The 19291-nt window shown below is 39.6% G+C and overlaps 1 protein-coding gene across 3 annotated transcripts in view; it reads left to right on the forward strand.

Moving 5' to 3' along the window:
• Nucleotides 1–948: 948 nt before the first annotated feature.
• The window catches only part of LOC110494608 (contactin-4), a 218696-nt gene continuing 200353 nt past the window's right edge, over nt 949–19291 (forward strand). For 2 of the 3 annotated variants that reach the window (XM_021569831.2, XM_021569833.2), the window contains exon 1: nt 949–1208. The gene's annotated coding sequence lies outside the window, so the exon portion shown is untranslated. The other variant, XM_021569832.2, reaches the window with a different exon arrangement.

The raw sequence follows: 19291 nt of genomic DNA on the forward strand, positions 1-19291 counted from the left end.
AGTGGATTGTTTTATGTTCCCAAGAGGATGATGTTTTGATATTAGCTTCGTAAACACACACACACACACACACACACACACACACACACACACACACACACACACACACACACACACACACACACACACGCACGCACACACACACACACACACACACACACAACACACACACACAACACACACACACACAGAGGGCGAGAGAGAGAGATGCGTCTATGGAGTGGCACTAGAGCATTCCACTGGTGGTCACAGATGTTGATAGAATCAGTTAATTGATTAAGATGTAGATGTACAGGTTTAAGGTTCTCCAACTGACCTCATGGACCCCCTGCTCCCAAGGTACAGCCCTATATCCTTTAAACTGTCTCATTGACTGTCTCATTTATTAATTGGCCAATTCTGCTTAATTTAGTGGAATGTCATTGTATTGAATGGAAAATGCAATATCCGAATGGTGAGATGTGATCTCATTAAGAAGAGATAAATACTTGATCAGCTAATGCATTCTGGGTGTAGTCTTCTCAGGGTTACAGGCTGATCCATTTAGAGTGAGTACACGAAACCTTGCCTCTAAAAGGATAAACCTCAGGTTATTACGTCTGCTTGCTAGTTTCAGACAATACGGAAAATATTGTATGGAAAAATATGTTTTAAAAAGCTCTCAGACACGGTTTAAATGAACAATTGTTATCATTTTGTTGGTAGTCTTTGGAAGCCAGAATACATTTTAAACATTTGAATAGACACTTGTTTTTCGTTTAATCTATTAGGGTTGCCTAGCTATCACATTCCTGTTAATAGGCCTATATCTAGTTAGACTACTGTTTTATAATGATGCCAGCGAACTTTAAAGTTATTGTACCAGATATTTTCTCAAGACAAGTCCTAAATATGTGGGAGGTGTCCCTCTCGTGCCAGCGCACGCCGCTGTAGGAGAAGGTAGAATTATTCATGCGTTGATGGCATGACGCTGCATTTCTAATCAATGGGAAACATAGTATTTTACGATACTTGCCGGGTAATGCTGAATTGGGCTGCTTTACAGCTCGCGTAGTTGTTTTGTATTAGAGCCCAACTGAAAGACCACTTAGACTACCCAGAAGGGTCTGTGCCGCTTGGATGCTCGGTGCGGTGACTGAGTGCCTCGCCGAGAGACAGCTCGTGTGCTTGCTCTGCTCCCGGTAGGGGAGGGAAACTGGTGCATCACTGTAAGTACGTCTTTAGTTATCAACAGTCGCGGGGAGCTCCGTAAAGCAAACTGCTAAACTGTGCACTATTTACCTATATTGCAAACAACGAAAGCGACATTCTTAGAGTAGGTTACTATTAGAATGTATTCGGTCGATGATACAATACATTTTGCACTCTAGTGATGGACCGATATTAATTGTGCATAGCCGCCCAACTCACTCACCAACAGCATTGCCACGATTCAACACAGTGATGTCTGTGTACAGAATTTTGTTAGGAGTATCAAAACACGGATTATTTCAATGAAATACTAATTGCAAGGATAATTACACATACGGTAAGAGTATTTATTATTATTGTTATTATTAGCCTATCATTATTATTATTTAAAGGGCCTATTAGTATTTATTAGGCTATTAGTAGGCTATTATTATTGTCATTATTCGATTATTAGTAGCCTGTTATTGGTGTATTGTTGTAAACTACTCGAACATACTCTATTGACAACGTAGTTTGTTTATTTATTTGCTTTAGCCTGTTTGAAATTGTATTTCATTCAAGTGGAATTATTCAACCAGTGTCCGAAACTATAGCAGGCTAGTCCATTGTAGGTTTATAGCCCACACTGCAGGTAAAAAGGAACATCTGTAACTTTTGCGTCAATACTCATAGCCTATAGCCTACTAGTGTTATCCCATATTTACATCATTTGAGTAGATTTTATTTTACGTCAGTAAACAGGGTCCCCCGTGCATTTCACGCGTGCATAACCCACTTGGAGTTACGGTATAGTGATCTGATTTGCCCGAGTGTTGATTTTGTTAGGGCGCTATCATGCTAGAAGTAGGCTACAAATTCTATGTGCCACCACACTGATTAGTGCGTGCAGATGTTTGGTGCCTAATCCCTTGCGTCGACTCCCTATCATAATCCATGCCGGATTTGTTGATTATGTAGTTGACGACCAACTGCGGTCATAGTGTCCTATGTCTAGCCAAACATAAATATTCCAGAAAATATTATATTCTACATTCTTTCTATCATGTACAGGCTATGCAAGTACACTTTTTGCAAGTGTGCATAGGTTTAGTCAGGAAATGTAAATACATATCAATATAGTTAATATCAATATCCTAAATTAGCATCCTTCCTACATTAGTTATCTTCAGCCACCACCAGTGATGTAGTGCTATTTTCTATTATTATTCTGGAGCAAATTTTTTTATTTATTATGTAGTCATCATTTTGTCAATCCAAGTTGGTACCTACAGGTAGTTTATTGAATAATATTGTTTTAAAATATGCATAAAATGCATCCTCCTAATGCAAGTCTGCCTATGGTTACACATACTGTAGCCTATATTGCCTCAAAGAAAAGTATATTTTTATATTACCTTCAAACACCAAATTAGGCCATCATCATTGTCAATTGTGGATGATAATTCATGACATTTTATGGGTGAAACGTCCAATCTGCATCTGCATGCCAACCATTTGATCTCAATCAGTTTTTTGGGAATATGCATCTAGTTTTCATAATGATATAAGTAGCTACTGTTTCAGCTAATTTTAGAGTAGATGGTTTTAACAAGCTAACAAGCCTACCTGTATGTTGTTTCAATCAAAACACACATTTAGCCTAGTAACGAACGCTGTTGAGTTAAGGTCGCACGAGATGCGACCATTCAGCAGAACTATCCTAAAATTTCATAAGAAATTAAGTGGTGTTTTTTGTCAAACAGTAACATTATGTTAGTATTATATTTGGTATGTTAGGCCTATGTAGAATACTAATGAATCAGTAAGTGATTTTGCAAGACATTGATTCATCTTTGATCTAAACTTTATTAAACAAGCACCATTCTGAGAAGTGGCGGAGATTCACTCTGGTGCGCTCCAGCAGCACTACCCCACTGGCCACCAGTCAAACTAATTTCCTAGTGATCAACACAGGACTAATCCTAACATCTGTCCATCAGCCTCATGGTACTCTGCTACTGTTGCCCAGTGCCCTTATCTGATCTGATCTAGATGGGGGCTAGCAGATGAGTCCGCATACTCTCACTGTAGCCAGAGGCATAACCAAACCTGCTCCTTTAATATGCATACTAGATATTTGAGAATCTGTATGGTTTTAATCTGCTCTTACATTAAATAATTATTACTGGATACACCAAATGTGTTATTTGTATCATGCTAGTGGTAATAGTGTTTCTGCCTTCTCCATGGCTGCCAGAGTCCTCTCCTCTGTGAGTTAATATGAGTTACTGGTAAGGTGTGCTCTGACTGTGGAATGTATGATAAGATGGGATATCTGATTTGTTGTGGGAGATGAAAAGCATTCTTGTTAATTTAGATGATTGATATAGATGACGCTGTGCTGCAAATTGCCACAGGGTTTGTCTGATAGCTATGAATGGATCCACTGTCCCCTCACGCTTCATATGGACATTATTGAGGACATTTCCTCAATCATGAATTCCATAATAACAAGAACTAGTTGGCCATACAGTCCCATGTTGTAAATCTTCACCACTTCCTCCACCCTTGTGCATTTCTGATGAAAGTAATCACCTGCCTGACATGCACCATGCATTTCAATGGACTCAACAGGCACCCTGCAGAGACAAACCAGACTTGGAATGACTTAGCTATCTGGCATATATGATTTTCTATAGACCCATGGTTGGTTGGTTTATACGTGTGTTAATTTTTGCCACACATTCCAGTGACAGTCTCTTAGACATGCATGCGTGGTGGTTTCTTGATGGACTAGAGAGTGCCCTGGCAGATGCAGCTTTGCAGGAAATAGAAAAAAATGCCTGCAGGCCAACAGACTGTCAGAAGGGATGTAGTGCATAAGTGACATTAAAACGATTTTGGGATAGTTACAGTTAGCAACATTTCATTGGATAGTTCTTGCTGGTAGAAGTATTGAGAACATGTGTCATCTGGGGTATTTCTATTTCATGCACAGTATAAAAAATGTTTTCTCTCTCCAGGAAAACGTGTTAAAGAAAAGTGGTCAATTCTCTGTTTTCCATAGTAGCCTTTAGAATCCATGTAAATTGTGTAACGCTGCTGTAAAAAAAATTGTGTTCCGAACAAGTGACTGAAGTGCGTGTACATTAAGATTAGTTCCTATCAAACTATCTCAGTCCAAAAGAGAGGCATTGTGCCTGTTTCACATGCAAGGAACTCTTCAGCATTTTCTTCTCATTTTATCTCTTATTGGAGCAGGATTCAGTTAAGCCAAATGTGTCTGTCCTTCTTAATCAGTAACCGTATAGTATTGGCAAAAATCCCCTCCCCACTCAATCAGATGTATAAATACGGTTTAGAGATACTGCATCAGTCACCATGTTGAGATAAAATTGATTTTTAGACCTTTTCCTAAATTCACGCTTGATAACGTGCTGAAATTGTAATTTTTTTCATTATCATCACACCAGACATTATCATCACACCATGAAAGAAACCTTTCTCAATATTATGTAATTCCCTCACATCACCCTTCCCAGCAGAGAGCAGCGCCAGTTCCAGGTATAAGCGACATAAGCGGTCGCTTAGGACCCCCAGCCGCTAGGGGGCTCCTGACCCAACATACTTTTTTTTGTGTGGGGGGGGGTCAACTTACTATTCAGAGTAAGAGTAGTAGAATACACCACGTGCAATTAATGTCATTTACTGCCAGTCACTCAATTAGCCATGTCAGCTAACCATTTTTTGATTGTTAGTTAGTCTCGCCAGCTATCTCAACTTGTAGCAATCATGTCCGAATACCGACTGGCATGCAGGGCACGTGCTCAGGGACCCCTATTGATTTTGATGGTCATTCTAACTCTGATATCACATTAACATGGCATAAGTCATTACAAAATGTGTAGAATTGCAGGAAATGTTATTTAAAACGGCTAAATAAATCTCTCCACCCCATGGCAAAATGGGTAGAATTGCAGGAAAATAGCTGTAAAACTGCAATTTATTAGGGTGGTAAAGGATTGGGAGGAGGTCTTCAGAGATGGAGAAGGGAAGACGTCAATAGATGCAGAATTTCATCTGGTGGGAGAAAATAGAAAGAGTTAAATGCTGAGGAGAGAGGGAAGAGGCAGAATCAAGAGACAGGAGGTGCAGCGGCTAGTTCTTCCTGTCACTTGTCCTCGATAGGCAGCCAGTCTCGAAAGGGTTTTTTGCTCAAGCTGTTCGTCGTCTTGTCGCCAAGCCTCCTTCTTGGAACATAGCATAAACCCTGGTGATCAAAGGCAGAGTAAAGGGAAGAGGGGAGGAGGCAGGGGTGGCGGGATGAAAAAGCAAACACAAGGGTTACTTAATTTTCACTAACATGTGCCTGGTTTTAGCTGAAAGCCCTCTCAACACATCAAGGTACAAGCAAAGATATATATATATATTTTTATAAACCCTCTCACCCCCTACTCTATTTTTTCAGTGTTTGACCTTATGGGGCTTGGATAGGTGTATTTGTGTTTATTAGGGATCTCCCCCCCTCAAATAGAGTACCACAGTAGGAGTCATAATACCCATAAATCTTAGCAGTCAAACAAGGAAATAGTTCCAATCGTTGTTCCACCATATATTTTTTTTTAGGAACACTTAAATCTTAGCAGTCAAACAAGGAAATAGTTCCAATCGTTGTTCCACCATATATTTTTTTTTAGGAACACTTAAAATAAGGGCTGTGTTTCACGTAGGCTTACCTTGGCCTGACGTTTTGATAACCGTGTAAATCTCTCTTGGACAAGTAGACATTTATCAATATATTCGCCCCGCCAAAAAAACCCAAAATGATAATTAGCTGCTTATGTGGCTATAATAAAGAACTACAAATGTGACCCACCACCTGAATTCGGTCCTGTGTAGCAACATTTGAAATGGTAGAAAATTGTATATCATACATTACAGTTGAGGAACAATGGGAAAATAATTTTGCTTTGAAAGTTGATAGACTTGTAAACCCACTTTTGAGAAAATGGCCCTTGAAAATTTTGGTACACCTACTTCAGAGCTCTTCTTTGCCTACACCCCTCCAGCATCGTTCACACCCTCTTAAGCCTTATCCACATACTTCTCTTTAAGGATTCACATGTGAGGTCATGTGCTAAACAGAGTGAGTAGTGTAGTATACAACCAAAGATTTTAAGACTAAAAGTGTAAAAGTAGTAGCCTACAGTAAGGAAAAACTCCAGCTAAAAATACACTTAACCTCTCTAGGGTATGTGGGACGCTAGCGTCTTATCTGGCCAACATCCAGTGAGATTGCAGAGCGCCAAATTCAAGTACAGAAATGCTCATTATAAAAATTCAGAAAACAAAACATATTTTACATAGGTTTAAAGATTAACTTCTTGTTAATCCAACCACGGTGTCAGATTTATAAAATGCTTTACGGCGAAAGCATACCTAGCCCAGAACATAGCCCAGTTGACAAATTATTACAAACAATAACCAGCCAAGCAGAAGCGTTACAAAACTCAGAAATATAGATAAAATTAATCCCTTACCTTTGATGATCTTCATATGGTGGAACTCAGAAGACATTCATTTACTCAATAAATGTTCCTTTTGTTTGATAAAGTCTCTTTATATCTAAAAACCTCCATTTTGTTTGCGTGTTTTCTTCAGTAATCCACAGGCTCAAATGCAGTCAGAACAGGCAGACAAAAAAAATCAAAATTGTATCTGTAAAGTTCATAGAAACATGTCAAACGATGTTTATATTCAATCCTCAGGTTGTTTTTAGCCTAAATGATCTATAATATTTCAACCGGACAATAATGTTGTCAATATAAAAGGTGAACTAGAAATGCACTCTCTCAGGATTGCGCATGAAAAAGCTCTGTGATACGTCAGGGTCCACACATTCAGACTGGTCTTACTCCCTCATTTATAAGAGTACAAGCCTGAAACAATTTCTAAAGACTGTTGACATCTAGTGGAAGGCATAGGAACTGCAAATTGAGTCTTAAGTCAATGGATACTGTAATGGCATTGAATAGAAAACTACAAAACAAAAAAAAATGTTTTCTCAGGTTTTCGCCTGCCAAATCAGTTCTGATATACTCACAGACACTATTTTAACAGTTTTGGAAAATGTATAGTGCTTTCTTTCTATCTATTTGGGCATGGTTTTCATCCAAAATTCCAAATGCTGCCCCCTACCCTAGAGAGGTTAAAAACCTATTCTAACTACCCATCTCGGATCTGGGAGAATTGTCATCAACTGACACTAAGTAGCATAACGCAACGAACAAAAAATCTTACTAGAAAATATTCATATTCATGAAATCACAAGTGAAATATATTCAAACACAGCTTAGCCTTTTGTTAATCACCCTGTCATCTCAGATTTTGAAAATATGCTTTACAGCCAAAGCAAGACAAGCATTTGTGTTAGTTTATCGATAGCCTAGCATAGCATTATGCCTAGCTAGCAACAGGCAATCTGGTCACGAAAATCAGAAAAGCAATCAAATTAAATAATTTACCTTCGATGAGCTTCGGATATTTTCACTCACGAGGCTCCCAGTTAGATAGCAAATGTTCCTTTTTTCCAGAAAAATTATTTTTGGATCCAAAAATAGCTCCGTTAGTTCTTCACAGTTGGCTGAGAAAACGACCGGAAATTGCGGTCACGACAACTCCGAAAAATATTCAAAATTAGCTCCATAATATCGACAGAAACATGGCAAACGTTGTTTATAATCCTCAAGGTGTTTTTCAAATATCTATTCGATAATATATCCACCGGGACAGAGCTTTTTTCAGTAAGACCAGGTGGAAAAATGGCTAACTCTGTCTTTTTAGACAAAGAACCATCAGGTGGACACTGACGCAATGTTGTCGCTCAGGCTCATTTTTCAAAATAAAAGCCAGAAACTATGTCTCGTGATACTAGACACATTAAGGAAGCCATAGAAAAAGAAATATTGTTGATATCCCATTCACTGCTCAATTGTACCTTCATTTAACTAGGCAAGTCAGTTAAGAACCAATTCTTATTTTCAATGATGGCCTAGTGGGTTCAGGTGCAGATATTGTACCTTGTCAGCTCGGGAGTTTGAACTTGCAACCTTCCGGTTACTAGTGCAACGCTCTAACCACTAGGCTACCCTGCCACCCCAATAGGGAAGCATAGGAAGGGACTCTTATTTAGAAACCGCTGCATTCCTGATTTTTCTCATTATTTTGCCTGCAATATCAGTTCTGTTAGACTCGCAGACAATATCTTTACAGTTTTGGAAACTTTAGAGTGTTTTCTATCCTAAGCTGTCAATTATCTGCATATTCTATTTTCTGGTCCTGAAAAATAGCCCGTTTACTTTGGGAACGTTATTTTTCCAAAAATAAAGACGACCCCTAGATTCAACAGGTTAACAAGACATTTGTGGAGTGTTTGATACCGAGTTTTAATGACTCCAACCTAAGTGTATGTAAACTTCCGACTTCAACTGTAGATAGCAAAATAGTTGGGAAGCGATTCCATGCCACATGGTTTATGAATTGACACTCAATTTTCCGTTCCTCTTGAAAGCCCGAACAGTCAAATGCATTCTCTGCATTGCTACAGATGCTACAGATGGTGGTTCAATGCCCGTGCCGGCCGCGACTGGGAGACCCATTAGGCAACGCACAATTGGCCCAGTGTCGTCCGGGTACACCAGTCAAGCAATTCATTTCAACATTAATCTTAATCTTTGATTTGACTTTACAAACAACAAGAGGGCTTAATTGGAGTCTATTTCTTCTGAGCCTAGACCTATATAAAATAACTTAACTGGCTGAGGTAGGCTATGAGGTTTAACAGCCTAATAGAAGAAGGATTTTTTTTATTAGGCCTACTTACAATTGCAACTGGTAAAAAATGTAGCATCCTACATAAAACAATTATTTAAAGAACATACTGTCAGCTTGAGATGTAAATATCCCTGGATAACCTATCACAATAGTATTAGAATTGACTAAATACAGTCATATAGACCACTAAGTTACTTATTTAATGAGAAAAGTTTCCCCTCGGATACAATCTTGTGGATGTCTGGTTTGATGGATAGATAGCGTTTATGAGGTAAAATAGAACTAGAACTGCCCACGTCCTCTGTCCTTTTATGTAAAATAGAGACAATCAAGCAGCTTAGGTTCATTACGTAGGCGGGTCAGAATTTTGAAAGTTCTAGCAAAAGCCCTAGTAACTGAAGCTAGAGCTCATCGAATCCCATTGTGATGCAGGGTGGGGACACTTTTTGGCAGGTGGACACTATTTGGCATGACAGGCACCCAAAGGCCCTGGTAGAGAGGCACAGTGAAGTGCGTTACTGTTCTGTGGCAGTAACGCACTTCACTATGGCCTCCCGAGTGGCACTGTGCTGTAAGGCACTAGTTAACCTTTCTGATCTCCCCATCCCGGATCCGGGTTCGTGAATACAGACTCAAGCTCATTACCATAACGCAACGTTAACTATTCATGAAAATCGCAAATGAAATGAAATAAATATGCCATCTCTCAAGCTTAGCCTTTTGTTAACAACACTGTCATCTCAGATTTTCAAAATATGCTTCTCAACCATTGCAAAACAAGCATTTGTGTAACAGTATTGATGGCTAACGTAGCATTTAGCATTAGCATTCAGCTGGCAACATTTACACAAAAAAACAGAAAAGCATTCAAAAAAATCATTTACCTTTGAAGAACTTCAGATGTTTTCATTGAGGAGACTCTCAGATAGCAAATGTTCAGTTTTTCCTGAAAGATTATTTGTTTAGGACAAATCGCTCCGTTTTCTGCGTCACGTTTAGCTATGAAGAAACCCCTGTATCCAGGATTGTGTAAATCTATCAGCAAGCTCATTAGCATAACACAACGTTAACTATTTATGAAAATCGCAAATGAAATGAAATAAATATGCCATCTCTCAAGCTTAGCCTTTTGTAAACAACACTGTCATCTCAGATTTTCAAAATATGCTTCTCAACCATAGGAAAACAATCATTTGTGTAAAAGTAGCTAGCTAGAGTTAGCATTTCGCGTTAGCATTTAGCGTTAGCATTAGCGTTAGCATCCAGCACGCAACATTAACAAAAACATAAAAGCCTTCAAATAAAATCATTTACCTTTGAAGAACTTCTGATGTTTTCAATGAGGATACTCTCAGTTAGATAGCAGATGCTCAGTTTTTCCAAAAAGATTCCTTGTGTATTAGAAATAGCTCCGTTTTATACATCACATTTGGCTACCAAAAAAAATCCATAAATTCAGTCCTCAAAACGCAAACTTTTTTCCAAATTAACTCCATAATATCGACTGAAAACATGGCAAACGTTGTTTAGAATCAAGCCTCAAGGTGTTTTTCACATATCTCTTCATTGATACATCGTTCTTGGACACATGCTTTCTCTCCTGAATCCCAGGAGAAAATGACCGCACCTGAAGATTACGCACAAATTTAGACAAAGGACACCGGGCGGACCTCTGGAAAATGTAGTCTCTTATGGCCAATCTTCCAATGATATGCCTACAAATACGTCACAATGCTGCTAAGACCTTGGGCGAACGACAGAAAGTGTAGGCTCATTCCTTGCGCAATCACAGCCATATAAGGAGAGAATGGAAAACAGAGCTTCAGAAATTCTGCTAATTCCTGGGTGATGCATCATCTTGGTTTCGCCTGTAGAATGAGTTCTGGGGCACTTACAGACAAAATCTTTGCAGATTCTGAAACTTCAGAGTGTTTTCTTTCCAAAACTGTCAAGAATATGCATAGTCGAGCATCTTTTCGTGACAAAATATCGCGCTTAAAACGGGAACGTTTTTTATCCAAAAATGAAATAGCGCCCCTAGAGCTCTAAGAGGTTAAATAAAATCAGTGTAAAGTCTCTGCATGCTGGGAAGCTTTCATTTGCCTCCATATACCTTGTTTCTTAGTAAGTATAGTATGTGAATGAAAGCAGGCCCATTACTGTGGCAGGAGATTATATAATTTAGCATACATTCAATCAGGTACAGAAATACCATCACTTGTTGTCTTTAGAGCTTAGAAAATACCATAGTCCAGCAGGCCACTCATCTCTGCACAGTCCCTACTGACAAACACGGATTGTTTGGCAGCACTAACAGGCAGGCCTCACTAGTTGTTGACTACGGCGTTGTATTCAAAGTCTGAGATTTTTTCTATGGAGCGTCACGACTTTGAAGGACTGAAGTTTATGACAAAACTGTGCAGTCCAAGGGTCTTGCCTCTGAGGTTTTCACCACACTGACACTTTTAAGAACACTAGGGCAAAGAGCAGCAAATAAAGACAAATGCTTTGTGTCAGTTCTTTAGCACTGCTGGAATAGTCCCTGCTTTATTGCTGTTCTCTGTTGGTTTTTAAAGTAAACAGTGCTGTGTGATTCTTCATAACGTCATTATGGATGAGGAGGTTGCTGCAGGCCCCTGATACTACTTTGCCAGTGCACAGACAGCGGTTGACACCCCTCCTGTGTGATATCAAGGTGTTTTCTAGTACTCTGCTCACTGAGGAGCCACATTTTTTGTTCATTCCGTATCAGTCACATTTACAGCCATGAAATGCTTTGAAAGGCTGGTCATGGCTCACATCAACACCATCATCCCAGACACTCTGGACCCACTCCAATTCACGTACCACCCCAACAGATCCACTCCACAATGCCAGCATCCACCTGGACAAAAGGAATACATTGTCTTCGGGAAAGTATTCAGACCCCTTGACTTTTTCCACATTTTGTTACATTACAGCCTTATTCTGGATTGTGTGGCGGCAGGTAGCCCAGTGGTTAGAGCGTTGGGCCAGTAACCGAAAGGTTGCTAGATCAAATCGCCGAGCTGACGTGGTAAAAACGTCTGTGAGTTAGGCAGTTAACCCACGGTTCCTAGGCTGCCATTGTAAATGAGAATTTGTTCTTAACTGACTTGCCTAGTTAAATAAAGGTAAAATGGAAATCACGATGGTTCCAGAACTCTGTGACGCTCTGAGGCTTGTTTTTCTTCTCTGACATGCACTGTCAACTGTGGGACCTTATATAGACAGGCTTGTACTGTTCCAAATCATGTCCAATCATTTGAATTTACCACAGGTGGACTCCAATCAAGTTGTAGAAACATCTCAAGGATGGTTAATGGAAACAGGATTCAGCTGAGCTGAATTTCGAGAGTCTCATAGCAAAAGGTCAGAATACTTATGTAAATAATATTTATACTTACGTAAATATTTCCATTTTGGATTTGTTTATACATTTACAAAAATGTCTAAAAACCTGTTTTCGCTTTGTCGTTATGGGGTATTGTGTGTAGATTGATGAGGAAACAAATGGATTTAATACATGTTTTAATAAGGCTGCAATGTAACTAAATGTGTAAGAAGTCAAGGGGTCTGAATACTTTCCGAATGCACTGTAAATAGATAACTAAATGGCTAACAAAATGGCTACACAGACTTTCTGAGTTTTCCCTTGTATTTAATTTAATTTCTGCACCTTCTATGCACACTCACAGGGCCCTCCACACTACGCACACTGATACTCCAACACACCCACACAAACACAGACTTCATAATTTGCTCACACACACATAAAATGCACATACATGTATACTGACTCTACACAGACGCACACAAAATTATCATATACGCTGCTGCTACTCTGTTTATCATATATCCTGATGCCTAGTCGCCCTACTCCTGGACTGTACATATCCACCTTTCTCACTCCAGTCTCCCTGCACATTGTAAATATAGTACTGGAACCCACTGATCCTATACATAGTATGATTAATTACTTTCTCATGTTCTTCTTATATCTTATTTTAATTTCTTATGCGTTTTTGTTCCAGCTTATATTATTTGTTGTATTATATTGATATTGATTACCTCATTATAGGGTTTAGAGCTCGCAAGAAAGGAATTTCACTGTACTTGTGCACATGACTTTAAACTTGAAACCATAACTTGTTGTTGTGTCTACAGTGCCAGCACATTGTGACATTCTGTTGAGTTTTCTAGTGATACCATTTCATCCAACTTTTCTTTAATCTCAGCTATGTGAAAAGAAAATAACAATGCACTCTGGGGCGTGAGTTTTTTTTATTGAGTGTGTTTGTATTGTAATAAATGGTGGGGGAAAGAAGGCTCACACACCTTACAGCCTCACTCTATGGGGTGCCATATTGCTCTAAAAAACACTTGCAAAAATCTAAGAATTTCCCCCTGTGGTATAGCAAAAGCAAAGTGTTGAAAGATAAAAAAAAATAATAATTCCCTCGTCATGTCTTCAATTGAAGTGGATTCTGAGGAAGAAACACAAACCTGACCTCTTGCTTTGATTGCTTGGAAGTTGTTAGCAGTTGTTAGCAGCCCTCACATAAAGCATAGTTAATAATGCAATAGTCCCAATGCTCAGATATTTCCACAAGCTGGTTGTTGGGTGGTGTTGCTCTTATTAAGCCTGCAATTAAAGCTGTTCCCAGGGAGGGACCGTGTCGCACCATGTTTGAGTAAGGAAATGATGCAGACACAACACAGTTTGTACCGTACACCAAGGATTGTTGTGCTTCTAAGCCAAAAACCCCACATTTAACTAATGTAATATGTTTTCAAACATAGCTAAAGCACAGAATTGTTGCAAAATGAGTGTAATAGAGCTAGGGTGTTAACTAACTGAATAATGCAGCAGGAGATGGAACTGCCTTGATGTAGAAGCTGTCATGGTGTAACTACTGTACAGGAGTGAAACGTATTAACAATCTCACTTTATCGACTTACAAATGTATACATATTGGATATTTAGGTAACCTTAATAACTATGAAATTACATCAAACATTTACACACTATACTACCAACTTGAAAGCCTGCTAAAGCCACACTTCAATTCAGACAATACTTTTATGGAAAAATCTGGACAGAATTCTTATTTTCTATTCCCTAAAGGCAGGAAGTAAAAGGTGGCAGACATGATTTACCATCTTGTGAGAATAGGAGATTTGTTTTATTGAAATCCAATCTACGGTCTGTGAGACCACAACACCTCCAGCTATGGACTGATTTCTTATAGCTGATCAAATGCCTCTCAGCGAATAAAAAGCCTTTTAACACTAATTGCCTTTTTTAGGTTTTTGACCTTTTATGAAGGAAAAAATAGGAGAGTGCAGACAGATGCATTAGGAGATAGGGATGATTTGTCACGTTTGAAATAGATTCACATACACGTATCATTTATTCAATTTCTAAGTACAAGTAGTGCTAGCTGTGGGCTGCAGACGGGCCATTGTAGTGTCACTATCTGGGATACAGTATTCGAGTAAAACGAAGAGCTATTGCAGTTCATTATGCTAGAAAAAGGATTTTTGTTCAATTCTTACTTATTCAAGAATAGTGACAGTTCAACAAGCTCAATGTTTAAGCTGAAGTACAATGACCCTCTGTCCTGGTCTACACTTTTCAACAGATGTATTCATAGCTTCTTTAGAAATTGCATGTTATCTGTATGCTTGAAGCCGATGCTCAACGTTTCTCAGCTATGATGCTAGCTTCACCCCTGCGTTACATGACTTTTGAAATGCCTTTATACGAAAGTGCTGCTCCAAAAAAACACCCACTGCAGGGTTATGTGCTGCTGTCACCTAGTTCATGTTTTTAGAACCCGTGCAATAAAACATGATGCTGTACAAACAACCAATTTGTGTAAAAGAAGGTCAGAGGTTTAGAGCTGACAGGGATGGTCAGACAGGGATGTCCTCTTTCTCTGGAAAGAAACCCCCCGTTGAAACGCTTTGGTCCCTCAGTCCCACACACTGCTGTCTAAAAACACTATTAATAAACCATTGGACCTCACATTATACTGGAGAACGGACCTGAGGGGTTAGCTGTGCCAAATATCTCTCTCTGTTAAAATCCTTCTTAAACAAAGCATAGAGTCACTATACTTGTGCCAAGGTGATTGATATCGGTATTCAGATGTTTAAGTGTTCTAATAAAATCTCATTTTATTTGTCTAGCTAGACCTTACCGTGAAAAGCTTACTTACAAGCTGCTAGAAGTAAGTCAGAAAAGACTTGCAAAAAATAATAATAACCAGTCTACAGTATATAAAGGGTAGAGGTCGACCGATTAATCGGAATGGCCGAGTTTTCATAACAATCGATAATTATGGCCGATTACATTGCACTCCACAAGAAGACTACGTGGCAGGCTGACTACCTGTTACGCGAGTGCAGCAAGGAGCCAAGGTAAGTTGCTAGCTAACATTAAACTTCTCTTTTAAAAAACAATCATTCTTAACATAATCGCTAGTAATAACTACACATAATAACTACACATGGTTGATGATATTACCAGTTTATCTAGCTTGTCCTGCGTTGCATATAATCGATGCGCTGCCTGTTAATTTATCATCGAATCACAGCCAACTTCGCCAAACGGGTGATGATTTAACAAGCGCATTCGCGAAAAAAAACACTGTCGTTGCACCAATGTATACTTAACCATAAACATCAATGCCTTTCTTTAAAATCAGTACACAAATATATATTTTTAAACCTGCATACATTGGGGCAAAAAAGTATTTAGTCAGCCACCAATTGTGCAAGTTCTCCCACTTAAAAAAATGAGAGAGGCCTGTAATTTTCATCATAGGTACACTTCAACTATGACAGACAAAATGAGAAAAAAAATCCAGAAAATCACATTGTAGGATTTTTTATGAATTTATTTGCAAATTATGGTGGAAAATAAGTATTTGGTCACCTACAAACGAGCAAGATTTCTGACTCTCACAGACCTGTAACTTCTTCTTTAAGAGTTTCCTCTGTCCTCCACTCGTTACCTGTATTAATGGCACCTGTTTGAACTTGTTATCAGTATAACAGACACCTGTCCACAACCTCAAACAGTCACACTCCAAACTCCACTATGGCCAAGACACTGTCCTCCACTCGTTACATGTATTAACAGTTTCTACCCCAAACTATAAGACTGCTAAACAGCTAATCAAATGGCTTCCCTGACTATTTGCATTAACCCCCTTTTTAACGCTGTTGCTGTTTATTATCTATACATAGTCACTTTACCTGTACCTACATGTACATTTTACCTCAAGTGCCATTAACCTGTTGCGACGAGCAATCCCGTATCCGGGATCCTATTTATAGCCTCAAGCTCATTACCATAACGCAACGTTAACTATTCATGAAAATCACAAATGAAATGAAATAAATATATTTGCTCTCAAGCTTAGCCTTTTGTTAACAACACTGTCATCTCAGATTTTCAAAATATGCTTTTGAACCATAGCTAAACAAGCATTTGTGTAAGAGTATTGATAGCCTAGCATAGCATTAAGCCTATGCAACATTTTCACAAAAACAAGAAAAGCATTCAAATAAAATAATTTACTTTTGAAGAACTTCAGATGTTTTCAATGAGGAGACACTCAGTTAGATAGCAAATGTTCAGTTTTTACAAAAATATTATTTGTGTAGGACAAATCGCTCCGTTTTGTTCATCACGTTTCGCTACGAAAAAAACCTGTATCCAGGAGTGTAATTATCGCCGCAAGCTCATTAGCATAACGCAACGTTAACTATTCATGAAAATCGCAAATGAAATGAAATAAATATATTAGCTCTCAAGTTTAGCCTTTTGTTAACAACAATGTCATCTCAGATTTTCAAAATATGCTTTTGAACCATAGCTAAACAAGCATTTGTGTAAGAGTATTGATAGCTTAGCATAGCATTAAGCCTAGCATTCAGCATGCAACATTTTCACAAAAACAAGAAAAGCATTCAAATAAAATAATTTACCTTTGAAGAACTTCAGATGTTTTCAATGAGGAGACTCTCAGTTAGATAGCAAATGTTCAGTTTTTCCAAAAATATTATTTGTGTAGGACAAATCGCTCCGTTTTGTTCATCACGTTTGGGTAAGAAAAAAAAACGAAAATTAAGTCAATACAACGCAAACTTTTTTCCAAATTAACTCCATAATATCGACAGAAACATGGCAAACGTTGTTTAGAATCAATCCTCAATGTGTTTTTCACATATCTATCGATGATAAATCATTCGTGGCAGTTGACTTTCTCCTTTGAAGAAAATGGAACGCGCATGGACCTGGAGATTACGCAATAATTTCGACGGAGGACACCGGGCGGACACCTGGTAAATGTAGTCTCTTATGGTCAATCTTCCAATGATATGCCTACAAATACGTCACAATGCTGCAGACACCTTGGGGAAACGACAGAAAGTGCAGACTCATTCCTGACGCATTCACAGCCATATAAGGAGACATTGGAACACAGGGCATTCAAAATCTGGACCATTTCCTGTATGAAATTTCATCTTGGTTTTGCCTGTAGCATTAGTTCTGGGGCACTCACAGATAATATCTTTGCAGTTTTGGAAACATCAGAGTTTTTTCTTTCCAAAGCTGTCAATTACATGCATAGTCGAGCATCTTTTCGTGACAAAATATCTTGTTTAAAACGGGAACGTTTTTTATCCAAAAATTAAAAGAGCGCCCCCTATCTCGAAGAAGTTAAGGATCCTTTTGGACCTAGATTTGGCGCTCCGGTACCATAGAGAACAGTCTATGACTTGGGTGGCTGGAGTCTTTGACAATTTTTAGGGCCTTTATCTGACACCGTCTGGTATAGAGGTCCTGTATGGCAGAAAGCTTGACCCCAGTGATGTACTGGGCCATATGCACTACCCTCTGTTGCGCCTTGCGGTTGAATGCCGAGCAGTTGCCATACTAAGCATTATGCAACCAGTCAGGATGCTCTCGATGGTGCAGATGTAGAAATGATCTGAGGACACATGCTAAATCTTTTCAGTCTCCCGAGGGGGCATAGGCATTGTCGTGTCTTCTTCACGACTGTCTTGGTGTGTTTGGACCCTGATAGTTTGTTAGAGATGTGGACACCTAGGAACTTGAAGCTCTAGACCTGCTCCACTACAGCATGCTTGGCCCTCCTTTCCCAGTAGTCCACAATTATCTCCATAGTCTTGGTCACGTTGAAGGAGAGGTTGTTGGCCTGGACCCACACTGCCAGTTCTCAGACCTCCTCCATATAGAGCTCCTGGATGGTAGGGCTCGGCCCCAGTGATGTACTGGGCTGTCCACACCACCCTCTGTAGCACCATGCCATACCAAGCAGTGATACAGCCAGTTAAACTGCTCTCAGGGGTACAGCTGTAGACCCTTTTAGGATTTGAGGGTCCATGCCAACCCTTTTCAACCTAAAGAGGGGGAGGAGTGTGCGCATGTGTGTGGACCATTTTAAGTCCTTAGTGATTTGGACACTGAGGAACTTGAAGCCTTCGACCCGCTCCACTGCATCCCCGTCGATGTGGATGGGGGCGTGCTCGCCCACTCCCCCAGTTTCCTGTAGTCAACGATCAGCTCCTTGGTCTTGCTGGCATTGAGGGAGAAGTTGTGTTTCGGATCACACTGACAGGCCACAGACCTTCTCCCTGTAGGCTATGTCACGACTGTCGTGTTGTCAGCAAACTTGATGATGGTGTTGGAGTTGTGCATGGCCATGCAGTCATGAGTGAACAGTCAGTACAGGAGGGGACTAAGCACACACCTCTGTGGAGCCCACGTGTTGAGGTGTGGTGGTGATATAGCCTACCCTCAACACCTGCAGTCAGCCCGTCCGAAAGTCCGGGATCCTGTTGCAGAAGGAGGTATTCAGTCCCAGGTTCCTAAGCTTGGTGATGAGCTTGGAGGGGACAATGGTGTTGAACGTTGAGCTGTAGGCGATGAACAGTATTCTCACATAGGTATTCCTCTTATCTAGGTGGGTGAGGGCAGTGTGGAGTGCAATTGAGATGGCGGTATGCAAATTGGAGTGGGTCTAGGGCAGTCCTCAGGACCCCAAGGGGTGCACGTTTTGGTTTTTGCCCTAACACTGCACAGCTGATTCAAATAAGAAAAGCTTGAAGATTAGTTGATTATTTGAATCGGCTCTGTAGTGCTAGGACAATAACCAAAACCTGCACCCTTTGGGGTCTCGAGGACTGAGTTTGGGAAACGCTGGTCTAGGGTGTCTGGGATGATGTAGTT

The sequence above is a fragment of the Oncorhynchus mykiss genome, chromosome 17, assembly GCF_013265735.2.
Source record: "Oncorhynchus mykiss isolate Arlee chromosome 17, USDA_OmykA_1.1, whole genome shotgun sequence".
NCBI lineage: Eukaryota > Metazoa > Chordata > Actinopteri > Salmoniformes > Salmonidae > Oncorhynchus > Oncorhynchus mykiss.